The sequence below is a fragment of the Acinonyx jubatus genome, chromosome D2 (genome assembly GCF_027475565.1).
Source record: "Acinonyx jubatus isolate Ajub_Pintada_27869175 chromosome D2, VMU_Ajub_asm_v1.0, whole genome shotgun sequence".
Classification (NCBI taxonomy): Eukaryota; Metazoa; Chordata; class Mammalia; order Carnivora; family Felidae; genus Acinonyx; species Acinonyx jubatus.
This window is the reverse complement of record NC_069393.1, coordinates 9671152-9698737: the sequence shown is the minus strand read 5'-3', so window position 1 is coordinate 9698737 and position 27586 is coordinate 9671152. Positions and strand designations below refer to the sequence as shown.

At 39.7% G+C, this 27586-nt stretch overlaps 1 protein-coding gene across 4 annotated transcripts in view; it reads right to left on the bottom strand.

The window, feature by feature from the left end:
- Window positions 1-27586, bottom strand: part of CHRM3 (cholinergic receptor muscarinic 3) — a 516421-nt gene that overhangs the window by 355144 nt on the left and 133691 nt on the right. For 3 of the 4 annotated variants that reach the window (XM_027046905.2, XM_027046906.2, XM_053206979.1), the window contains exon 2: window positions 15136-15244. The gene's annotated coding sequence lies outside the window, so the exon portion shown is untranslated. Of the gene's footprint in view, window positions 1-15131; window positions 15245-27586 lie in introns of all 4 variants that reach the window. The other variant, XM_053206980.1, reaches the window with a different exon arrangement.

The window sequence follows — 27586 nt, the reverse complement described above, 5'->3', positions numbered from 1 at the left end:
CAGTTAATACACTTCACCATTTGTATCTTTTCTTACAAATAAATGGTATATAGTTAGTCTATCCATCACTCTTAAATCTACTTGGAAAAACAAATTGTGACATCCATTGCTATTCATTCCAAAACAAAAAGGCCATGAAATGTTTTGTTTCCCCTTAACGGTTGATTTGGATGAAGCATGGGAAATGATCAATCGTGTGATCAATTGTGTGAGCTCTGCAATGACAAAAAAGGGGGAAAGTGTGCATAAGACATTTCATAGTCATTGGGACAATGTTATATATATTTATAAATATAGAATCAATGCAATATTTTCCCTTATTAAACATATCCTATCATGGCCAGTGAAATGTAACAAGGTAATCAATTCATGCACGAGAAATGCTGATTAGCTTCCTGAACTAACAGGAATGTCTTCTTTACTAAATTAAACCAATCAGTGTTCTCCCTTGAAATTCTTCCTCACTTTCCCTGAAGTCTTATGAAGAAAATATTATACTTAAAGCAATCAGCCCCTCAGAATTAGATGTTTAAATCTGATGCGGTGGTTAAACGGTCAGTTGTCGACATTCAATGAAAAAAAAATTGACTATAATAAAACAATCAGGGAAAATGTGTTGTATAACACTGTTCAGGATGAAGGGTAAGGTCAAGGGTAAGCTGAAACCCAAGATTTGATTTTTTTTTTTTTTAATATATGAAATTTATTGTCAAATTGGTTTCCATACAACACCCAGTGCTCATCCCAAAAGGTGCCCTCCCCAATACCCATCACCCACCCTCTCCTCCCTCCCACCCCCCATCAACCCTCAGTTTGTTCTCAGTTTTTAACAGTCTCTTATGCTTTGGCTCTCTCCCACTCTAACCTCTTTTTTTTTTTTTTTCTTCCCCTCCTCCATGGGTTCCTGTTAAGTTTCTCAGGATCCACATAAGAGTGAAACCATATGGTATCTGTCTTTCTCTGTATGGCTTATTTCACTTAGCATCACACTCTCCATTTCCATCCACGTTACTACAAAAGGCCATATTTCATTTTTTCTCATTGCCACGTAGTATTCCATTGTGTATATAAACCACAATTTCTTTATCCATTCATCAGTTGATGGACATTTAGGCTCTTTCCGTAATTTGGCTATTGTTGAGAGTGCTGCTATGAACATTGGGGTACAAGTGCCCCTATGCATCAGTACTCTGTATCCCTTGGGTAAATTCCTAGCAGTGCTATTGCTGGGTCATAGGGTAGGTCTATTTTTAATTTTCTGAGGAACCTCCACACTGCTTTCCAGAGCGGCTGCACCAATTTGCATTCCCACCAACAGTGCAAGAGGGTTCCCGTTTCTCCACATCCTCTCCAGCATCTATAGTCTCCTGATTTGTTCATTTTGGCCACTCTGACTGGCGTGAGGTGATACCTGAGTGTGGTTTTGATTTGTATTTCCCTGATAAGGAGCGACGCTGAACATCTTTTCATGTGCCTGTTGGCCATCCGAATGTCTTCTTTAGAGAAGTGTCTATTCATGTTTTCTGCCCATTTCTTCACTGGGTTATTTGTTTTTCGGGTGTGGAGTTTGGTGAGCTCTTTATAGATTTGGATACTAGCCCTTTGTCCGATATGTCATTTGCAAATATCTTTTCCCATTCTGTTGGTTGCCTTTTAGTTTTGTTGGTTGTTTCCTTTGCTGTGCAGAAGCTTTTTATCTTCATAAGGTCCCAGTAATTCACTTTTTCTTTTAATTCCCTTGCCTTTGGGGATGTGTCGAGTAAGAGATTGCTACGGCTGAGGTCAGAGAGGTCTTTTCCTGCTTTCTCCTCTAAGGTTTTGATGGTTTCCTGTCTCACATTCAGGTCCTTTATCCATTTTGAGTTTGTTTTTGTGAATGGTGTGAGAAAGTGGTCTAGTTTCAACCTTCTGCATGTTGCTGTCCAGTTCTCCCAGCACCATTTGTTAAAGAGGCTGTCTTTTTTCCATTGGATGTTCTTTCCTGCTTTGTCAAAGATGAGTTGGCCATACGTTTGTGGGTCTAGTTCTGGGGTTTCTATTCTATTCCATTGGTCTATGTGTCTGTTTTTGTGCCAATACCATGCTGTCTTGATGATTACAGCTTTGTAATAGAGGCTAAAGTCTGGGATTGTGATGCCTCCTGCTTTGGTCGTCTTCTTCAAAATTCCTTTGGCTATTCGGGGCCTTTTGTGGTTCCATATGAATTTTAGGATTGCTTGTTCTAGTTTTGAGAAGAATGCTGGTGCAATTTTGATTGGGATTGCATTGAATGTGTAGATAGCTTTGGGTAGTATTGACATTTTGACAATATTTATTTTTCCAATCCATGAGCAGGGAATGTCTTTCCATTTCTTTAAATCTTCTTCAATTACCTTCATAAGCTTTCTATAGTTTTCAGCATACAGATCCTTTACATCTTTGGTTAGATTTATTCCTAGGTATTTTATGCTTCTTGGTGCAATTGTGAATGGGATCAGTTTCTTTATTTGTCTTTCTGTTGCTTCATTGTTAGTGTATAAGAATGCAACTGATTTCTGTACATTGATTTTGTGTCCTGCAACTTTGCTGAATTCATGTATCAGTTCTAGCAGACTCAAGATTTGATTTTAAATTCTAGTGTTGAAATAAGTATTTGTGCCCACATTGGAACATTACTTTAGGATACACACTGTAAAAGCATAAACTGGTGAATCCATGTAAGATGATCTTAACCCAAGTCCAGAGTATCAATGGAATAACGTGAATAATGGAGACATATTGCTTTGCTTATATGACCTTTTCAAAGATTATAAAAGTCATAGATGGGGTGCTTGGGTGGCTCAGTTGGTTAAGCATCCAACTCTTGATTTCAGCTCAGGTCATGATCTCACAGTCTACAGATGTGAGCCCCACATCAGGCTCCATGCTGTTGGTGCAGAGCCTGCTTAGGATTCTCTCTCTCTCTCTCTCTCTCTCTCTCTCTCTGCTCCTCCCCTACTTGCATTGCCTCTGACTCTCTCAAAATAAATAAATTAATTAAAAAAAAAAAAACCTCACAGATATAGGGAAAGTGATGGAGAATGGCTATGGTGAATCTTATTTTGTGCCATACTTATGAGTCTAGCAAGAATCTGTGTCAGTGGTATAGTGGGAGTGAGAGGATAAGGAAGGCCGTACCAGTAAAAGAGGACTGGCAAATATCTTCAATGATTCTGGCACAAGAGTTCACTCAGCCCATATTCCCTGAGCATCCTTCTAGTGTTCCGCACTGTGACAGCTTCTATCTCTGGTTACAAAGGGAAACTGGCAATACGTATGCAAGAGAAGCTCTGAGTCTAATCAGGGATAGGAAGACGAACATATAGACATTGAGGGATTTCAGTTTCGCAAATAGTTAGTAAGTAATGGCAGAGAAGCTGACTCAGGTGACTCGGAATTCTTACGTAAGGCAAAAAACCTGAACCAATATGTTGATGGATGTGTAGGCATTTTCCAGGCATAACAGAAGGTGAAGGCATTGTAGGCAAGGAAAGCATGGACGAGCCCGATGGTCCAGTCACACAAAAGATTTTAACGTGCTTAATAGCTGAGAATACCGACCTGAGTTCAAACGTTAGGTGTAGAAGTGGGTAGGGCTGGATATGTTTGGAGAATTTCCTGAAGTCACATATTGGAGGGCCTCTTATTCTCACTGAAATGTGTCTGGATTTTAATCTCAAGGCAAAGGGAATGCGGCTATGGGAAATGTTTATGCAAAGAGTGAAATATTCAGGTTTGTGTGTTGGAAAAGATTCCAACGGCAAGAGCAATGACATACCAGAAGGGAGTCAAATAGACTATTGCAATGTTTACTGTAATAGCTTAGGTATAAAATCACAGGGCCAAATAGTAGTCCTGACAAGGTAAAGAATAGGATTGTTTTAAAGGATGTTAGGTGATAGAATCATCTGGATTGATCACTCATTTTGATTAAAGAGGCCGGGGAACTTAGAAAATGACTCAGAAATTCCACTGGGTAACTGCATGGTTGGTGGTGATTACCACTGGTCATAATAGGGATTAAAGGAGGAAAAGGAGGGTGGGATTAAAAACTAAATTCACAGTTGGACTTACAAAATCATAACTGCTTTTAAGAATGCCAGTAACTCATTATTTCAAACAACATCACGAGATTACTCCAGTGATCTCTATACTAAGTGTTGGCTATCATGACAGAGATACTGAGGAACTAAGGAGCTGTCTACACTGACAAAAAAAGAGTCAATGAAATGAAAATTTTGAAAATGTATGAGTTAGAAAAGACAAATTAAGAAGACAGAACTAAGAAGAGAGGGGAGGGGATTAGATAAATAACAGGGGTTTTGTAACTTTTTTTTTTCCACTGTGACCCCCAATAATAAACACACTGTACCTTTGACCTGGCACATATACATACAGATATAAATGAAACAAAGACTTTATAGAAAGTCATTATGGGATACACTCTGACACTTTTTCCTTTGCTGTGTTGCATTTTAAAATGCTGGTGGCAATCTACCAACCTGATTTTATGATTGATTCGCAGGTCAGCCTTGAAGTATGAGCAAGGCTGACAGAGAACTCAGATGGAAAGACCAGTTTTGTTCAGCAGCTAGCTGAACAAAGAAGTTTTAGTGTCAGAAGAGATGTGATTGAGTTGCCTTTCTCATTAGCAGGCAACAAAGAATCTGAACAAAGGGAGAGGGCTCTCTCCACTAATTAAGTGGCTTTTCCTTAATCTGCAAAGCCCCTGAGGATCTCCTAGCCCAAGGCATAAATGAAAGAATGAGATTAAAGTCCATGATCCAAGTACTTTTTAAAGTTAAAAAAAAAAAAATAAACACCTTTAGTAATATAGTCTGAGCTTGTAGCCAATCTCTTAAAGAAACCAAAAAGCAGGGGCATCATTCGATTCAACTAACATTTATTTGCTTCCGCCTATGAGCCCCACTTGGTGTGAATTTCCCCCTGAGAGTTACAACAAAACTGAAAAAAACAACCTGGAACTCCTTCTACACAATGAGTTTTTCCTTGTCTTGGCTTACTAGTTGTATCTTGCAACTTATCTTACATACCTCCTCCCTGAGGAAGCTGGAGACACCTCTCCAGCTTAAGGAAGACTGACGTTTCTATAACGTGTCTAATGTATTTTAATAGACAAATGCTAGGAGTATGAGACACTGAAATGCAGTTTTAATTACTCTCCTTATTAGACTGCTACACTTTGCAGGCTGTTAGCACACAGGATGGGAACTTGGTGATAATCACTTTGTCAACAATTTTCACTCTGGCGGAAATCCTTTAGTTTTGCTCTCTATACGGAGTAGTAGGGAAAAGGCAAAATAGCACTGATGAGCTACTCATGGCCCTCCACCTCGGCACTGTTTTTGCCCCATCGTCTAAAAGCCATTAGACATTACCATTTGACTACATTATTTTTTAATCTAGGTTATTTTAAAGAGCTAAATTTAAAAATGCACTCTCAAGAATGGCTGCAAAGTCTTGTGTAGCACTTTTTGCATCAAGCATTGATTTTCACATCAGTGGCATGAGAGTTAAGTGATCTGGAGTTGGGAGAGCCACCAAAACCACGTATTCAGAAAACCTAGAAAGTAGACCAAGTTGTCCAACATGCAACTGGGCTTCATGCAAAGAAAAGAAATATTTTTTTTTAAAATGAATGCAGTTATGATGTTTATCATCTCCCCCAAGAGGAATGGGCTATTTTATTTATCACTGCAATCTAAGTAAACAGAGTTTAATATGTACTTACTTGCTGAGCTTAAGAGGTCATTATATGGCATCCAAAAATCACTAAAAATCTCTGACTCACTTTCCTGTTGGAAAGCTGGTTCAGCACAGTGCATGGCTGCCACTTTACCCAATTTTTTTTTAATTTTTCCTTTTGTCAGCAGCTCTACATCAGATACTACATTTCTAATTAGGTGATGGATATCAATCAATGAATGGTTCTGGTTCTATACCCAACTTCCATGGGATTAGGTGATACAAGGGCAACACATCCATGCCACTCCGTGCTTCAGCAGAGAAAGAACTTGAACTTCGACCGAAGTTCCAAAACACTGGAATTGCTTCTCTTCTCTCTGTTATTTTTTCCCTTTTGGGCCTCATGGTGTGCAAGCTATCTGTCCCCCTCAGTCGCTTTTAGCCACTCTCGGTGTAATCTGATGATGTACACAATAGTCTTGAAGTTTTCTCCTTTAGGTTCTGGAGCACCTACAAAATTATCTTACAGTGAGTAAAGAAAACAAGGCAGAAGACACATGAATCATTTTCCAACGAAGACTGAGATAGATTATCAAAATTTTCGTTTCTGGAAGCAATCAAAATAGGAAGTTTTGGTAAGAATTTCCAAGTTTGTAATCTAAAATTATGCTTTGGAGGGGCGTCTGGGTGGCTCAGTCGGTTGAGCGTCCGACCTCGGCTCAGGTCATGATCTCACGGTTCATGGGTTCAGGTCCCACATCGGGCTCTGCGCTGACAGCTCAGAGCCTGGAACCTACTTTGGATTCTGTGTCTCCCTCTCTCTCTGCTCCTCCCCCACTCACGCTCTATCTCTCTCTCTCTCTCAAAAATAAATATACAGGGGCACCTGGGTGGCTCAGTTGGTTAAGCGTCCAACTTCAGCTCAGGTCATGATCCCACGGTTTGTGGGTTCCAGCCCTGTGTCGGGCTGTGTGCTAACAGCTCAGAGCCTGGAGCCTGCTTCAGATTCTGTGTCTCCCTTTCTCTCTGCTCCTCCCCAACTCATGCTCTGACTCTCTCTCTCTCTCTCAAAAAGAAATAAACATTAAAATTTTTTTTAAAAAATAAATAAACATTATAAACAAATAAAATTATGCTTTGAAGAAAGTTTTTGCTGGTACAAAAGGCAACTGCTTTTATGTAAACTTAAATTCATTACTATTTGTATATACATATATTTAATGATCTATGTCACTATAGAAAAGGACTTTACATATATGTATACACACACACACACACACACACACACACACACACACGCACTCTCTACTCTCGTCCTCCATGCCTCCTGCTCACCAGTGGCTACCTGGAAAAACTACGAGGACAAGGATTTTGTCTGTTGTTCACAGCGGCAGGCAGGGCTGCATAGAAGGAGGTCTAGAAATATTTGCTGAATGAATAAACAGAATACCTCAGTTCTCCAGCTTCAAATATTTAACTAATGTCATGTAGGGCATGATTTTCTTTACAGATAGTTTAATCCCCTCGAATTTTAAATGACTTCAAAATATTATAATTATCTCCTTTATTTAAAAGCAAGTGTTTCTTCAAAACTCTCTCTGCTTCCCAGGCTTATTTTATTGTATTTTTTTTATTCCATTTAGGTGTTGCTTGCTGGGGTTAACAGATCCACTGAGTGCACATCTAAGGGACAGTAAAACACTGTTAATATCTCTCCATCAGAGAGAGAGAGGCAGCATATGACATGAATCCACAAAATTCTTTTCAAGCATAACTGAGCTGAAAAGAGGGAATTAACGTGAAAGCATTTGGTGAGGTGACTGGTGTACAGAAGACAGTTGTTGAGAATAAGAATTTTAGTCTGAATTTTGTGGGAGCAATTAATTATAGTATGAAACACATGCTGATTTCATGGCACTTACACTGACTGTTAATATGAAAAAAAAAAGATATAAGAAAACATGTTGAATGAGGATGTCGTTGAACTTTGCGGATAAACTGTCCAGTCTTAAAAATGCATTTCTCATGCATTTTCCTGGAAGACACCTGCTTGTATCTGTTACTGAAGACATGACTGAAATAACTGCAGATTCTCATTTTTATTCATATCAGTTGCTGCAGAAGGATAGAAGGGGAACTCTTTAATTATAATTTTATAAGCTATTGATTCTCCAGGATATGAGAGAAGCATGGCTCAAAACCCGAAGCACATTATATTTTCAACACTAATTTTATTTTAAAAATCAAATTAGTTTTCTAATTTCATAAGATATGATATGCCTCCATACATATGTGCCCCCCTGTAGGGATGAGGCTGTTACAAATTTAGGTTATGTAAGTATGGATGTGAAACAGTGGGGTACAGGGTACAGTACTCATCTCCTTTGTGAAAGGAAGATGATGAGGCCATTCTTGCAGAGTTTTGTGAGGATGACACAATGATGTGACACAATATGAGACCAAAGCCTACTGCACAGTTACTAGCTCAGTACGTGGTAGTCTTCACTGTCATTGCCAAGTTTCGCCACATGCCTGTAAGTTCATTAGCTAAAAAGAATGTCAGGAAATAGTCACTAAGATAGTCGAATCTTCAAATACATAAAATAAAGACTTAAAAAGTTACCAGGAAACAATCTCGAAAATTTTCAAGTGTTGCCTCTGGGAATAACAACAACAACAACAAAATAAAAACCCCTACTTCTTCCGATAATATGTTATTCTTGGCATACCATGCTCTACTTATTGGAGCACACCAAAGCTTTAATATTGTGATTACCCGAGCCCTATATTTCTACATTAGTCGTATATTTCTGCTTACGCAACTGGATGAATATTCATCACTCCTACATTAGTCCTGTATTTCTGCTTACACAACTGGATGAATATTCTTGATACATGATTCATTCAAACATTATCCCTTTTTGCCAGAAGCATGTCAATCTAAAATAGCTCATGCACTGAAAACTGTCAGCCCATTTTCCTCTCTGAAATACGTCTTTACTGGCTCAATGCCTTCCGCTTACCTATCTACAGCCATCTGTGAGAGCTGAATGGCTTAAGATACAGTGTGTCACAATTCTACGTGAGCCTGTAGTGACTCCTCTGTGTAAGGGTGATGTACACGAAGTAACAAAGATAAATGTCGAGTGTGAAAATACTAGTTTAGCGGATTTGACGATCTTCCCTGTTAACATGGTACTATTCAAGTATAAATATTAAACTAAACAATTGTAAGTCCACTACTGTGTCGTATACGGCCACCAAAGTTAAGTTTCAGATAGAACTTCATGCGGCTACATCATGAGGGTTTCGTTTATTGACTTGGAGGGAATTTTTTGGTTTGGTTGTTTTTCTCTGTATTTCTTCAAAAACAGCTCAAACCTATAGGAATGTTGACTTACACAATATATACATTCCACCTTTCCCCACTCAGATTAATAGTAGGTATCTTCCATGGTTTCCATGGGTAAACTATGTTAAAATATCTTACACATTTTAATATATTTTATAATGAATTGAACAAAATCAATTTTAAATATATGTAATAATTACTATAATAAAACAAAACCTTAAGAACTCTTTAATGTTTTTTATATATTAGTAAACTATTAATTAATCTATTAATTCCTTAATTAATATATAAATAATTTCTTACATATTAACTTACATGGAAAAAATCATTTCTATCTCAGTCAAGAAAAGGTCAAATAATTCTTATTGTTGAAATGCTGTTCTAAAAATAATCCATTTAATAGTAAACCCATAAGGAAGTTAGTAGAATCAGTTTTACATTTTCAAAACTGTGTTCTGTTTTTCTAAAAGTGTTAAAAATGATACAAATCTCATAATATGTTAAAAGTTGCCAGTTTTCATTTTTCTGGTTATACTTTTTGCAGATCTATATATAATATATAATATTGTAATATATAATATAAAATTATATAATGTATAATATATTATAATATAAAATTATATATATATGTATATATATACTTTTTAATGTTTTATTTTGTTTTTTGAGAGACAGAGAGAGACAGAGCATGAGCAGGGGAGGGGCAGTGAGAAAGGGAGACACAGAATCCCAAGCAGGCTCGAGGCTCAGAGCTGTCAGCACAGAGCCCGATGTGGGGCTCGATCTCATGAATTGTAAGATCATGACCTGAGCTCAAGTCGGACGCTGAACCGACTGAGCCATTAGGTGCCCCTGCAGATTTATATTAATAACAATTTGAAGTAATATCCATATTGAATAACATTTCATAGAAATCTTTTGATGTGGCAAATGCAATTATTGCCTCTTCAGTCTGAGGACAGAGAATGGTATTGTTTCTACCATTAATTTAATCAGGAATTAGTTGTTGAGCACTAGACCCTGGACATAAGAGACTGAGTAAGACGAGGAATGCCCTCAACAAGACTGCAACAGGGTAGATGGATACTTGTTATAGACTGACTGTGGACCTCTCACCCAAAACTCAGATGTCACATGCAAATGTCCAGTGTGGTGGCATGTGGAGGGGGGCGGGGTCTTTGGGGAGGTGATTAAGTCATGAGGGTGAAGCCCTCATGAATGGGATTATAGTTATACAAGAATACGTGGGAAACTTATAAAAGGTGCCACAGAAAACTCCTTTGCCTCTTCCACCATGTGAGGACACGGAAAACATGGCTTTCTAAAGAGCAGACCCTTACCCTACATGAAGTCTGCTGGTGCCTTGATCTCAGAGTGCCCAGGCTCCAGAACAGTGAGGAATAAATTTCTGTTGTTCATAAGCCACTCGGTTGATGGTGAAATGGAAGCCAAGCATTGCAGAAGAAGTGAAGAATGTGGTCTCTCACTAGGGCGCGTCCGCAGTACAGAGGTGGAAGGACAGCAGGGGACGGTCCACTTTAAGAGGAGGATGGGGGTAGCTTTCACAGATGGCAGCGAATGCCAAATGGGTCTGGAAGGAAGAACTGGAGTCTGATGGACGGCGAGCACGAGGAGATGGCGATGGGCAGGTGAGACGGGGGTGCCTCCGGGTGGGCGGTCAGCGCAGAGGCTGAGATCTGAAGCCGACAAAAGAGAGGGGGCGTCTGCGGCTCATCTGAGGCTACTTCTGGTCACTGGGCAGCAGACGCTCGCTGTTCATGAGCTCCTTTTCCGCCTGTCCTGCTGCCCACCCGGCTCACCCGCAACCGCTCCGAGCTTCTCCCGCTCCCTGCCATGAGTGTGTTACGCTTACAGTCACAACCTCTTCTTGAAAGTCCCGCCAAGACAGATTTCATTTCACGTCTGTCTCCGAACGACAGCCGACTTTAGTTCTGGACACCCCCTACCTCTTCCAAACTCTGGCCCTGTGACAGGGAATGAAATGTCTCTTCGTTTTCAGAGACACGATTTGATGAAGTATTAGAGTGATAACCGACCAGATCAGACCCCTTTAAAAGGACACTTCTAAAGCCACAAATCACTTTTGAGACAAACATTGCAAGTGCGCAATGGCCACGGCAAGAAGGAGGGCAGAAGGAGGGCGATGAGAGAATCCACTTGTTTGGATGAGCACGACGACTCTGCTTCTTTTTATTACACTTGAACTCCTAATACGAGACCTCAAAATGTGAATGGTGACCATACCGAAGGCCTGAAGCATGCAGCAATGCAGGGCCCTCCGGAAGGAGGTCAGAATGACCAAGGTCATCTCTCACCAAGGGCCCCAAGCAGGGACAGCAAAGCCTATGTCTGCATACGTGGACATAAGAATGCACTTCCCCGGGGCGCCTGGGGGGGCTCAGTCGCTTAAGCGTCGGACTTCAGCTCAGGTCATGATCTCGTGGTTTGTGAGTTCGAGCCCTGCATCGGGCTCTGGGCTGACAGCTCAGAGCCTGGAGCCCGCTCCGGATTCTGTGTCTCCCTCTCTCTCTGCCCTTCCCCCACTCACACTCTGTCTCTCTCTGTCTCTCAGAAATGAATAAACATTAAAAAAAATGCACTTCCCAAACGTTTACACCCAAAAACCTCCTCTGCAACCATGACTGTCCTCATCGTGGGCAAACTCTTAAAGGCTAACGCTACTGCAAAAATAAACAAGAAGAATAACAGGCGTGTAGAAAGCAACTGTTGATAATATCACTATCTGAATTCTCAACAAGTCAGGTTAAATTTGCATGTGAAAGAGTCTCTGGGTGGTGATACTGAGGGACAGAGATGAAGTGACCAAGCACTGTCACTGTTCCAGACGGTTTATAATTAACACGTGATGGAAAGAGACTTGGTTTTCTGTTCTGAGTTGTACACAGCAGCCAGGCAATTGGCTCTTGGCTCAGATCACTGCCCCAGATTATCAGCATTTCCCACCTTGGGAACAAATAATGACTCATTTGAAATATACCACCCAGTACAAGCACTGAATTTTGTCCAATATGCTCCCAGAGGACAATACATTAAGTTTATTTATAACAAGAATAAGTATGCAATATGGTTTAGACGAAATGTTCATGGAAGTGAAAAAGCAAACCGTCCTCCACATCGTTTTGTGACATACATTCTGCATTTCCACCTCTTTCCTCCCCCCCACTTTTTTTTTTTTAGAAAACAAATCATTTTAAATGTGGTAACAGCCCAATCTTTATAACAAAATAAACACTGAGTTGATATTCCCTGATAGGCTTAAAAAAGGCAACAGATTTTTTTTTTTAATCAGGATACCATATTTAAGTTATGTTTGCATTTTTTAATTTGAGTTAAGTTATTCGTTTGTCTTTTTTGAAATTCTGGATCTCACAAAGTAAATCATATAATTGGGCACATTTCTAAAAGTCCCCTAAATATAACATATGGCAAGAAGGACATTTTCAGAATCGGAGTATCTCTGATTTACATTACTTTAAAAATGCATTCTACAATAATTTGTGACTATATTTTCACAACTCTCGATTCAGGTGTTGGCTACCACTGCTTGCCAGATGTTGTGTTAAATCATCCCAACAAAAGCAGTATGGAGTATTTTTAAATTCTTTCTTTCTTTTCTTTTTTTTTTTTTTTTCCAGAAACTGAGACTTCGAAAGGTTCAGTAACTACTTTAGCTTCCACCGTAACATAATGAATGGTTTTGGACTTAGGGCTTTCTGATTCCAAAATCTGTGGTGGTTACCATAATCCCTCACTCTGTCCAGTGAATAATAACCATAAATGTTGATTAGTTACGAAGCATCACACAGCGCTCCTAAGCACTTGACCCTATTATTAACTCATGTAATCCACGCAAAAACCCTATGAGATAATCCTGGGTGCTGATGCGGTGACCAAGCACTGTCACTGTTCCAAATGGGTTATAATTAACACGTGACACAAAGAGACTTGGTTTTCTGTTCTGAGTCATACACAGCAGCCAGGCAACTGGCTCTTGGCTCAGATCACCGCCCCAGATTATCAGTATTTCCCATCTTGGGAACAAATGATGACTCATTTGAAATATACCACCCAGTGCAACCACTGAACTTTGTCCAATGTGAGCCCAATGGACAATACCTTAAGTTTATTTATAACAGGAATAAGTATACAATATGGTTTAGACAAAATGATCGGGGGAAGTGAAAAGCAAACCGTCCTCCACATCGTTTTGTGACATACATTCTGCCTTTCCACCTCTTTTCTTACTTTCTCTCTCTCTCTTTTTTTAGAAAAAGAAATCATTCTTATTATTAGACCCATTTTACAGATGAGCAAACTAAGGCGCAGAGAGGTTAAAGGACCTGTCCAACAGTGCAAAGCTGGAAAATGAAACAACTGGGTTGGTTGCAACCCCATAAATCTGACTTTAGACAGCTCCTCCCCCCCACTCCCACCCCCACTTAGGGACTATGCTACAATATTAGCAAGTGAATATATATTACCTGTTATTAAAGATTTTGTTTCACCTAAACGCAAACACTTTATTCATGTAATAAGCCATTGCCCTTTCAAAAATAATCATATCCAATTCCTGGAGAATAATCTGCAAACCAGTGTCATTACATGGTCCCGGTTATATAACAACTTTTAAAATTTTAGTGAAAAGGTCTTCTTCCATGTTACTAAATATATTCGTTAAGATTCTCATTTTCAATCTTTTAAACACACTAACTGTATTCCATCAGCAAAAAAAGAATGGCTATATGAGGCACTGAAGAGGTTTCGGTAAAAAGGAATTTAATATAGTAAGCTAAATGAACAATATCTGGTTGAATTTCTCCATTATCTCTTAATGTCCTGAAATTAAACTGTATACAAAAAGTATCTAATGTATCTTTTCTCCTCCGAGTGTAAATACCCAAACGTAGTCTAATAAAGTGTATCCAGGAGAACAGAAGCAGACATCTAACACCCATAGTTGGTGGGGACTGGTGTGTACAATATGTGTGAGAAACATGGTTGGTTGTTTTTTTTTTTTTCATGTTTAATTTACACATAATTTTCTCAAATATGAGAAATTTATTTGGTTCATGAATTAAAGTTAAGTATGATTTTATCATTTATATTTTGGGTGAATAACACACAAAATATCAAACTGTGTTGGCCAATTTAAAAAGCTGAGCACCAAATGTATGGAAGTCCTGAATCACTAAATTGTAGACCTGAATTTAATATTACACTGTATGTTAACTAATTAGAATTGAAATTAAAAAAAAAAAAAAAAAACTAAAGTAAAAGCAAAGTATGATCACAACTCTTCTCCAACTTCCTCCTTGAAACATTAATCAGCCACAGATAACATCATTTTTATGGGGTTTGTAGTTAAATAATAACTTCACGTTATTATCTCACTGGACCTATAAAGTAATCTTATGAATTAGGTAAAACGGAAATTCTCTCTCATTCTGCAGATGAGGAAACTGATGCCTGGAGACCTGAGGGTCTGGTTGGATGATCCAATTAGGGTTTTCTGACACAGTATAATTCCTTTTCCATGACACCATAAACATCACAAGTCAATTACCACATGATACTTGTGTAAGTGGACACACGATCAGATATCTTGTTAGTTAAAACGGCAATAAAATTGAACCGTTTCAAAACATCACAGTAGGTAAAAATTTTTAGGCTTTCACTGCCAGATTTATATGATGATATTAAAGAGCCAAAGGACAGTAAACACTTCCAGTGACATTATTTTTACTCAGTTAAAAGAGAGGTAAAGTTCTATACTTCTAAACTCTGCCATAGGGATACATATACGCTTCCATACTAATATACACACACATACACAACAGGTACATTTTAACCTGTTCTTTCATTTTGCAACTGGCTGCCACATAACCAGAATAAATCTAGCCATGTTCATAACCACAACACGAACACAAGTATTCTGCTTCTCTTTCATTATACATGTAGACTCTGTTGACAATCTCCATATATAACCACGTAAACAATACTGAATAGAAAATACCTACTAGTGAAGAGGCTTAGCGGCATACATCACGACAGGCATGCTTATCGTTCCGTCGATCCACAGCTCACTGAGCGACTCATAACTGAAATGTGTGCCATCACTGTTCAGATCTAAAAAAGACACACAAAGAGATAACAACGTCAGTAAAGAGTATTTCGTATCATTCATATAAGAGTATGTTTCCAACCTCCAGCTTGAAAAAATGTTTGGTGATACATCACACTTTTCTGATTTCTCCCACAATGCATAGTACAGCCATGGACACGCACTGTGCGGTCAATAAATAAGTCTGATTTAGTAGTACATTTAGCAGTAAATCGGTAGGACTTTACTGGAAGGCTATAAATTTATCAATAAAGAACAAAACAAACAAAAGGCAAATTTGACATCCTTGGATGTGGGTGGTTTTTTTAGGGCCTATGTGCTAAACATTTATATCTTGCCCGTGTATGACATTTCTTTTAGTCCTCCTAACAAAGCTCCAACACAGGTAGTCTCCTCGTTTACAGCATTTAGGGTTCAGAATAGTACAGCAGCCGGCCCCAGACTCTGACCTCTAGAGCCACGTCCTTTCACTTATCATGGGCAACGTGTAGGAACACGTGTCGTCCTATGCTTCCTGTGCCCCCTATGTCCTACAATATGAGTGACAGATACCAAGAGATTCAAGGAAAGATGGGTCTCCTTGATCTCTGCCTCCCCTGGGGTTCTTGGGAGACAAACGTGGTCCTCTGCTCATCACTGTATGTAGACCTGCAAAGCGAGAGATCTCGTGTGGGGATGCAGAGTCTGGCACATGTAAATATTTGCTGAGTAAACGAATGAATAAATGGCAACAAAAGTAGGAACTGGCACATATTTTTTGTCTGAGTTCACACTTTTGTTTGATCAACCCTTTCATTTACTTGCCGACATTACCTTCCTGTCTGCAACACAGTCTCGGGAGAAAAAAAAGCAGAATACATAGTCTGAAACATCAAGTGAGCTAAGGTCAAATAGCCCTCATTCAAAGAATTACAAATTCATTAGGAGTCAGTTCAATTTGCTTCAATTGGAGAGGTTCCTGAAGAACAGCAAAAGGTCAATAACAAAGAAATTTTCCAGAGACGGAAAAAGAATTCGGATCAGATATCAGCATGCTAACAGAACTTAACCACCTTCCCCTGCGGCCAGATCTCTTCATGCAGTCCTTCCCTTGCACAAAGACGGGGGCAAACAGAAATGGCTAAAGACCCTAGGAAGAAACTGCGTGACCACAAGGAACTAGGAAAAGCTGGAGAAGCTATAGAGAAAGAGCTACGTCAAAGACCCCGATGGTCAGACCCAATTTACCCCACTGAAGAAGCAGTGAGTGCTGTGGCTGACTGTCTGTCTAGAGCAGGGCCGGGCAAAGTGCAGCCTGCCGCCTGTTTTTGAGCTAAGAATGGGTCTTACATTTTTAAATCGCTGAAAGGAATCAAAAGAAGCATGCAGATTATTTGAAATTCAAATTTCAGAGTCTATAAATAAAGTTTTATTGGAACACAGCCACAGCCATTCATTTACATATCGTCTCTGGCGGCTTGGGTGCCACAAGGGCAGAGTCAAGAGGTTGTGACAAACAGCATGACTCCCAACGTCTAAAATACAGACTATCTGACCTTTTGTTGAAATGGTCGGTTGGCTTCTGATCTAAAGAATCGCTCTCCTTTGGGCGGGGGTGATATTAGAGAAAGATGGGTGTTTTCAGGCAGACTAGAGGTAGGGGGTGGGAATCCAATCCTCACAGAGGATGCAGAACCCCAGGGGCAGTGCAACGGCTGCACTGAGTATGGCCAAGCTCCTCTGGGGACAGTGGGGCTTTTCCTCGGAGGAGGCACTGGAAAGGTTAGACCCAGCCACACTCAATCTGGCATACAGGTCGTGCCAATGAGGATGGATGAAGAAATCCGGCCACCAGGATAAACGGGCCACGGTGTTTTCAACTGGCCTTGTCTGAGGATGGACTAAGGGGCGACGGAAATAAACAGACAAAAAAGCATAAAGCCTGTCAACAAGAATCTGCTGTGATGAGCACCAGGTGTTGTACAGAGAAGTGTTGAATCACTAACCTGTACACCAGAAACTAATATTACACTGTATGTTAACGAACTGGAATTTAAATAAAAACTTAAAAAAAGTAAAACATAATTTAAAAATCCTATTTAAAAACCAAAAAAAAAAAATCTGCTACAAAGCACAAAGAAACCATGCCGTCTTTAAGAGGAAACATTTACATCTGAAAGACACCAAAGAAAGTTAAAGTGTTGTAGAACATTCTTTGGACTCTCAGTGAAGTTTGAGACAACACAGAACAAAATCCCACAGTTTTATCTTTGCAGAAATTAATTAAACCCAAATAAATGAGAAGACATTTAAGTGGCTTCCCATTTAACTACTAATTGCATCTTGGTGAAGAAAAGAGAGGTTCTGATCTCAAAGACGTGGCTCTGAACACCAAATCCACCATATTCTTGCTGTATGACCTTGAACAACTTCATAATCAAAGTCTCATTTCCATTACCTCTGAAACAGGGTTATTTTGAAAGTTGTGAGACAAAATACGCCTAAAATGTCCAGGATATTGCCTGTTACATGGGAAGTATGATATTTACTAGCTTGCTACCTTCCTTCTGGTCTAGCCCTGTTCACCTTCCCACCCTCCTGTTCTAAAACACATCCATCCACCATGACAATTACGACCATAGGAAAATCGTTGCTGGACATGTAAGTCTCACCTGCCTTTGCATTTTCTGCTTTCTTTGCATAGACTATGCTTTCTAACATTGAATCTTTTCTCATCTCACTGGTAAACTGCTATTCACTTGAAAAAAATGTTTAATTCAGAAGTGAATTTTGTAACCATTCTTAATCCCTTGGGCAGAAATATACAGGCACAACCTTTCTGTGCAAAAATCTGTTATTATTAAGTCATAGTGTATTATCTGTTAACATCTGTCTTGCCCAGGACGCTGTATCTTGGTCATTTTCATTGGTAAGATATGATGTGATAGCAAAATGACCAACTATAGCCTCCTGGGGAACACAGACATGTAAACACACACACACACACACACACATACACACACACACACACACACACACACACCCCACATACATTCCTGCCTGCCTATTACTGGCCTAGTGCTGGAGACCACATCCGAGTCATCTGACACTTACTGAATAGACAACACCTTCCTCATGCCAGCTGCAACCTGAGTGTAATGGCGACTTCAGAAATGTCTGGTGCCCAAACACTGGTTATTTGTTGAAAGAGTAAGTGAAGAATGAGTGCAGGAAGAATGCAACAGCAAACCTAATAAGGATCTGATATGTAAGAAATGGACACTTAGCAAGTTCTCAGTGACACTGACTGCTTAATTACCCTGGAAATCCATCTGAAAATAGACACAAAGTAGTATACATCTCTTCATCTTATAGATTTGGGCAAAAGAGCTTTCGAAGTAGATTTCAATGACAATCTTCCCAATTTCCCGAACATCTACTATGTACCAGACTCCAGTGGGTACAGCCTCTAAGTCAGCTATTTCCATTTTTATTCTTTTTCAGAGGAGGAAGTTGAAGGGGAGCAAAGAGTGGGAAGCTTTTTCTTGACTAAAGTCACACAGTGAGTGGAAACTTAAGTATATCAAAGTCTAGGCATTTCCACATTAAAACTTCTTTTTGGTCTCTACTTTGTTAAAAGATGCTCTTAACGGAAGACTTCTTGTATAAACAGTCAATAAACGATAGTTGTTGTTACTACAATTATTATAACCCAACAAAAGGGAAACAGTTTATCACTATGGAATGTTATAATGTGAAACTTATATTATGCTTTGTTTGCTGTAAGTATCGAAGTTATGCTAACATAAGGATCTGTGTCCATAAATGCAGCATACGAAAAGCTAAGAAGGCTCATCAAAATTATGAGCAATTTCATGTAGAATAAATAATAAATATTGGAAGACAGTACGGTGAAAGCAAGACCGTGTGATTATAGGTAACTTATTTGAAATTCATCCATTTATTTGAGAAAAGTGCAAACATGCATGAGTTCAAATTTATATTTTAAAAAAGCTGACATGTATACATTTCTAAGAGTGGTGGTAACATGCCAGACTTCTCCACACTTGAAATCTCACTTTTTCCCTGAGCAGGAAAATACTTACTGCCATTTTAGTAAGAGCTATTAGTTTGTCTATTTATTTTGCTATTGGAAATGGAAACATTTAGAGGCGGATTTAAAAAACAAGGATTACTGGAGCTAAGTTCTCTCTGAAATGGAGTCATTTAAACTATCTACTCGACTTAAAATAGAGTTTACCTTCGCATTTGCCAATTAGGATAAGCAATCAACACAAGATGATACTGACTATGGTACTCCTGCAAAAAAAAAAAATATATATACACACACACACACACACACACACACACACACACACACACATTTGTGTGTGTGTGTATGCATACCGCATATAGGGAGCGTGCTATTTTAACAGAACCACAGCAAAGATAATGATGAAAGTTCTTACCCAAAAAGGGAGACAGTATTGGACAAGAGCAACAGCTGAGGCTCAAAAACATGTTGACGCGTGCTCAGACAGGACCTGATATCCACGCCAGCAGATGCCCAGGTCACAGACCATCTGCATCTCCAACTTTCATCTGAAGGCAGTTCTAACCTGTGTCACTTACTCATGAAGCAATTAGTATTCTCTTACGGTCATTGCATTACAACAGAAGAAAGTCACAAAAACTTAAAGAAATCTGTTTGTTTACTTATTTTTGATAGAAAGAGGGGAGGGGGCAGAGAGAGCAGGAGAGACAGAATCTGAAGCAGGCTCCAGGCTCCGAGTTGTCAGCACAGAGCCAATGCGGGGCTTGAACTCACAAACTGCGAGATTATGACCTGAGCTGAAGTTGGATGCTTAACTGACTGAGCCACCCAGGTGGCTGTAAAGAAGTCTGTTTAATCAAAAGCATCTTCTAGGAGGCTCCTGGGTGTCTCAGTTGGTTAAGCGCCCAACTTCAGCTCAGGTCATGATCTCACTGTTTGTGAGGTCAAGCCCCGAGTCAAGTTCTGTGCTGACAGCTCGGAGCCTGGAGCCTGTTTCAGATTCTGTGTCTCTCTTTCTCTCTGCCCCTCCTCTGTTGACGCTCGGTCTCTCTCTGTCTCAAAAATAAATAAACATTAAACATTTTTTTTTAAAAAGGCATCTTCTACCAAAGAAAGTACAGAAAAGTGATCTTGATTATACAACCATGAAACCTAATCATCCAGGAATCAGGAGCAGCTTCTTCTGTGTGAGTGGGTGGCTTTTCTCCCATACAAATGATTATGCCCAGACACCTACATCTGATATATACATGGTTTAGGCGCACTAATGGTTATACCCAGCATACATGGTGATATTCCGGATGAAAATACACATTTTAGCTAGGTTTCCCACTATATAAAGGATAATCTGATGGGTATTTTTCCTTCTCTGTTAAGACTCTAAAATTAATTTTCATGGGAACTATTTTATTTTTCAATGTTCATTTATTTATTTTGAGAGAGGGAGAGAGAGAGAGAGAGAGAGAGAGAGAGGGAGCGAGAGAGAGAGAGAGAGAAAGAGAGAGCAAGCAGAGAAGGGGCAGAGAGAGAGGGAGAGGGAGAATCCCAAGCAGGTTCCACACTCAGTGCAGAGCCCGATGCAGGGCTCAAACCCATCAACCATGAGATCATGACCTGAGCCGGAACATTGAGTCGGATGCTTAACCGACTGAGCCACCCAGGTGCACGAATTAACTATTTTAGTAACTGCTGTGGACAGCTACAGTGTTAAGGTAGGAAATAATAAATCAAAAAGAATGATAGCCTTGGCAAGAAAGGCTCAGGCATAGCCAAAGTAGGAGTTATATTTTTATTTCTAAGTTTGTTTTAACTTGCTACTGGGTAGGTTTATATGTGTTTACATTTGTAATGAGGTAACTGTCACTTCATGTTTATATTTATCGGCTATTAAACTTTAAAGACTAGTTGCACTGAAAATTAACTTCCATGCTTATTCGACATTTGCTTTCCTGATGTGCCAATTAGTCTTTATATTAATTTTAAGTAAGGACTGTTAAATTAGCTAGACAAAAATCAGTAGATTTTCTCATATGCCATTTACAAAACAGCAGCTTCTAACTCTATTTAAATTTTAAATCTGACTCCAATATTATCTGATTGGGCTGAGACATCCAGTTTGGCAAGCTGTGGATAAAGGGCTCTCTTATGAATCAAAGCTGTCATGATGGTAGAGAAGTGACCAAGCCTTTTGAAGGAGGGGTGCGGTGGAGGTTAGCTAATGCAGAAAGGCGATCTAAAGTTGAGGCAAAGCACCAACAGAGGGGAGGTGGGAAGCATTTTCTATCAGCATCTTCCTGAAAAGAAAAAGCCTTTCAGAGACTCTCATCACCCTTTGTAATCACACTGAAGATGAGAGCTAAGGTAAATTGAAGAAAGAGATACTTGGGAAAACCCTCCCCAAAGGCTATCGAACAATGGAGAATCTCCTTACTTGGGCCATTCCAAGCTCCTCCTCTCCTCTCTCTTCCATCCTTCCTCTCCTTCTCCTCTCTTTTCTCGTCTTTCTCCCGGTCCTTTTTAGCAGGAGCAATATCACAGTCATTACTCACGAGCCTACTTCTGTGCCAAGCACATTGATGGGTACTTTACATGCATCTTTGTTTTCTTTTTCAGTTTTCCAAAACTGTTGCTACTGGTATTTCACAGAAGCTGAGCTTCTTCCAGACTGAATTTCACAGCCAAAGAGCCACTGAGTGGCAAAGGTAGAAACCAAACCCCAGTTGAACGGATTCTTTTAATGAGAAAAGTTAAGAGCTCTGTGTAAATGCAGAACTCACTGCGACACTGCAGCCCCTGAGCATGTAAGGAATCATGATGGAAACTGGCAGCTGGATTGTTATCCTTCAGAACCTACTTCCATATCAGAGAGCTACTCAATTAAACATTCTTAAATCACAGCAACAGAATAGGTACTTCCAGAGCAAATGGAATTAATGTCTGAATCTTCATGTTAAAAAGGATCATGATCACTACCAACGTTCCAGTTAATTTACGGATGATAAAAGGAAACAAAAATAAAATAATGGTTACCAGACCAAGAGGTGTCTAGACTGGAAGGAGTGGCTAAAATTTAGGGTGTTTTTTTTTTTTACCAAACTACAACAAAATTAGCAATCTATGAATATCTCAGTCATTTGATATCTGCTAAGGATTCCAGACATAAAGCCCAAGGAAAGCAAACTTCAAAGTCATCTTTGAAGCCCAAGAAACAAAAGAAAAGAAAAAAAAACAAAACAAGCTTCATTGTCCTCTTAAAACCTCATAAAACCTACTACTGGAATGCGGAAGCTTTCCACTGGAATAGATCAACAGAGACAAAATCTGCATTTCTATCTAAATAAGAAAGGTTTCCTTAGGACTTCTAATGCCGTCTGCTGGAGTGCATGGTAACTTTCCAGGACTGAGAAGCCAGTGCACAAATTTTCCTGAAACCTGGAAAGGCCTTGGTTTCCTGGAGGCACGGTAATGAGGAAGGCAGCCAAGAGAACACAGAAATGATTAAAGTTGGGTTTTCTCTTTTCGCCTTACCAGCCTGGATAGTTAGATGGCTATCATCATGAATGCCTTTGGACACTTTCCTAGTTTTGCGCTTGAAAGGAAGTGATTTAGGACTCTGAAATCACACAATTACCTCACATGGATATTACAGTTTTCAAAATGATGACGGTTTACTAGTATTTTGGGTGAAGAGACGTCTCAGGTACATTTTGCAGTCAGAACATTTACACATTTCACAAATGCTCTTGAAGTCTTTGGAAGTGATAACACTTCCCTTAATGTCACGGAAAGACAAATGCATAAGCATTCCTTAGTGCTGATACTCAGCATTCTCTTGACTAAGTAAGGAAGACTACAGCAAACGTTGAGGGCAATAGGATACTGCGCTCTTGGGGCAGAAAGAGGACGTCCTCATGGCTTAAAGTGGCAGCAAGGTTTGTTTATGGCAAAATGTATTCAGGATTTCAGTGTGTGGCTTCATGCAGATGTCTCTGGGCAAAGCCCCTCTCTACCCTACACATTTAAGCAAGGAAAGTATCACTCAAAATGTGGATAAAAGGAGGGACTTCCACTACATTAGAGAAAGTAGGTTTCCAGTCCACCTACAAATTGATATCGAGGACAGGATTAAGAAACTAAGGACAAGCAACAGTCCTGTGGTATGGGGCATACAAGCTTTGGAAAGGAACCTCCCCCCATATAAAAATGCACCATATGTGCATATTATTAAGCTGCTCTTAAGCTATGCATTTATACAATGAATACACTCATTAAGATTATCAACCTCTGGGCAGGGATCCGATGAATTCCACAAGCATACAGCTGGTTGATGAATGCAGAAACACGCTAGTTGGAAGCCTCACCACTAACCGCCAGGGCCAGTGGGTCGAATGCACCTTTTACACATCGCCTTTTCCCCAGTCCATAGCTCCTGAGTTATCAATCTCAAGAATCAAAGATGGTCTCCATCTCAATAGAGACTGCTTGCCATAGAGGACAATGGCTTTGGCCAAGAGAAAACTAGTAACCACGTCCTCCAGTTAGAATGGGGAAATAAATGATTGAGATTGAATGGAGGGCACACAAACCACCGGCTCCTCAAATACTCTGCATTGTGGGAATTGGAAAACCAAAGCCACGGTGAGAATTTTGGTAATTAATCCAACCAAAGCAAACTTTAAACCATGAGAATACACCGTATAAGTCCAGTGTTAATCCCGCCTCCTGGACCCCAAGCGTAGAGTGGAATTGGAAGCAACAGACCTCCAGATGCTCACACCATTCTCAGACCCAGTAATGTGAAGATGGAGTCTCAACAGTGTTTCTTCACGTGTGCAGCAGGCTTGCAGCTTGAAAGCACTGAACACTATTCACCTATCCTGCTTAAAATACTCAGTCTCCTTCATTAGCAATTCCAGGGTAGGTGGGATCTCTCTGGGTCAAGGTCAAGCTGCAGCAGCCTGTGCCCAAAGGCCCAGGTGACAGCCAGTTTCACAGTCCTCACCTTTGCTCAGGCCTAACAATAGCCCTGCTCTCAACAGCCGACTGACCTCCATGACATTGACTCCTTGATGCTGGGGAACATGCTTCACAAGTATCGACAGCAGCTCCAGGCCACAAATCTGATGGGAGAGATCCCCAAACAGAAAAACAAACGCAGGCAGGAGAGGGAGAAATAATCTTCCCAATTAGACAGGCTACTTCAACCTAAGCCAAAGCCAAGGGCAACACAGGCGCCTGAAGAATTGCCTGACCAGAATGTGAAAGCATTTTCACAAGGCAGATCCCACGTTCCATATGGTCTGGGGTGCTGGAAACATGGGGCCCAAATGGGAAAAAAGAAATGTAAAGGGCTTAAAATATATCCTAAATGGGAAATAAATATATACCAAATGGGTTCCACTCAAAGTTCTCAACCTGGTAACATGGCAGCAATATGGTGAACTCTCCCCTTTGGAGACAGGAGACAAAATGCATTACAAAGAGCTTTCTGCCCCAGATACGATGAGTGCATAGTGCCAATATTAACTATTAGAAGATTGTTCCCAACTGAGTTTAAGCCCACAGCATGCAGACTCTGGACCACTGGCACCGACTGGTGGGCATCCTCATCAATGCCAAGTTTTAATCTGTCCGTCTTCCTTCCCTCAATGAATACTTGGTGCTGAATGAATTCCAGGACTGAGGTTCTTTTAAAAGTTCAATCACTTGGTGCAAGAAAGTTGTTCAGGCAGAGCAATGTGTACATGCTAAGAGACACGGTAAGCTGCAGGACAGCAGAGGCTCTTTCTCACTGCTGCATCTCCAGTGCCTGGCACGGAGTCTGACATGTAGTGGGACAGTTCTCGATGGAGGAGCATCCTTACAGAAAGATGCTATCTTCAAAATAAGCCATTACTCAAGTTCAGCAGCCACCAGCAGTGGTAGGACCCTTCAGTTAATGAAAACCTTAATGCAATCAGAGTTTGTTGCTTTTATTATACACTGTTAGTTACTGAGGTTCTCCCAGGAACTAGACCAAATGCTAATTGTTCCAAATACGGACTGTGCCATTTAGTCTTCCTTACTACCTTGAAAATGTATATTGGCCCCCTTCTACAGATGGGAAAACTGGTGATTCAAACTTAGGTTGGATTATGCCAAATCCCATTGACCCTCCACCTTATGACAACTTAAGTTTTTGTTTATTTTCTGTTTCAGAGAATGTCCCTGAAGCTGGAAATGATTGGTAGACTTCTAGATGTGAGAGGTGGTAGCTAATTCTGCCCTCAGCACCTAGACATATGATAGTGATCTAGCCTGGGACCCCTTTCCCAATCCATTACGTGGGATCCAATAAAGTAACATGAATGTGAAAAAGTTTTGAAAGTTAAAGACCTAGAAATGCAAATCAGTGTGTGCGCTCACCTGAAATGCGCATCGTCATTTTGACGTGCGTGTAATGGCACGGAAGGAGGAAGGGATCTCCGGCTGTCTAGTCAAGGCTACTGAGTCAACCCCACGTTCAGTGGGGCAGCACAGGTGACAACCAGATTAGCTTCATCGCTGATGTGCCCATTTACCAACATGGAAAGTTTGGCCTAGTCACGGGGACCTTAGTATATTTTCTTATCATGTTCCCACAAAAATTGAGGAATGGAAGGAATACAATGCTTTTCTTTTCTAAAAACTTGGAATAATTTGACCTTTTGTTCCCTCCCCTAAAGGAGAATGATAATACATCAAAATATGTTATTTCCATCAGAGTTCCACAAATAGTTAAAGGATACTCCAGAATTATTTAAGGTTTTGATTATGGGGCCTTTTGCAAAACTAAAAAAAAAATCATGAAACAAATGAATTCAAGTGAAAATCAGCTTAAAACCATAAATAATATTTTAAAGTAATCTGCTTCGGTCATTTTTGTTCTCATTTTCTTACAGGTGATTATGTCTAAGTTTGTAGCAAAGATTATATTAAACTTCACCAGACAGTCTTCTTTCTTAATTACCTTCTTTTAGCATATTGTGTTTTTTTTAAAGTTTCTATTTTAATTCCAGTTAGTTAACATACAGTGTTATACTACTTTCATGTGTACAATATAGAGATTCAACAATTCCATAAATCACCCAGTGCTCATCACAACAAGTGCACTCCTTAATCTCCATCACCTATGGCATCCATCTCCCCACCCTCCTCTGGTAACTATCAATTTTGTTCTCTACAATTAAGAGTCTGTTTCTTTATCTATCTATCATCAATCTATCTATCTATCTATCTATCTATCTATCTATCTATCTATCTATCATCTATCTATCATCTATCTATATCTACCATCTATCTATCATCAACATCATCATCATCTATCTTTTCCCTTTGCTTTTTTTGTTTTGTAAATTCAATATGAGTGAAATCATATGGCATTTGTCTTTGTCTGACTCATTTCACTTAGCATTACAATCTCTAGCTTCATCCATGTCATTGCAAATGGCAAGATTTCATTCTTTTTCATGGCTGAGTAATATTCTATATATCTATCTCTCTATATAGATCTATATCCATAGGTACATAGATATACACCACCTCTTCTTTATCCATTCATTAATTGATGGACACTTGGGCTGCTTCCATATCTTGGCTATTGTAAATAATGCTGCTATAAACACATAGGTGCGTGTAACCCTTTGAACTGGTACTTTTGTACTATTTGGGTAAATAGAAGTGCAACTGCTGGATTGTAGGGTAGACCTATTTTTAACTTGTTGAGGAACTTCTATATGGTCTTCCATAGTGGCTGCACCAGTTTGCCTTCCCACCAACAGTGCACAAGGGTTCCTTTTTCTCCACATCCTCACCAACACTTGCTGTTTCTTCTGTTTTTGGTTTTAGCCATTCTGACAGGTGTACCATGGTATCTCATCGTAGTTTTGATTTGCATTTCCCTGATGATGAGTGATGTTGAACATCTTTTCATGTGTCTGTTGGCCATGTGCCTTTCTTCTTTGGAGAAATGTCTATTCATGTCTTTTGCCCATTTTTAATTGGATTTTTTTTTGAGTGTTGAGTTTTGTAAGTTCGTTATACATGTTGGATACTAACTCTTTATCAGATATGTCATTTGCAAATATCTTCTCCTGTTCTGTAGGTTGCCTTTAGTTTTGTTGATTGTTTCCTTAGCTGTGCAGAAGCTTTTAATTTTGATGAAGTTCCAACAGTTTGTTTTTGCTTTTGTTTCCCTTGCCTCAGGAGACATATCTAGAAAGAAGTTGCTATGGCTGATGTCAAAGAAGTTACTGCTTGTGTTCTCTTCTAGTATTTTTATGGCTTCAGGTCTCCC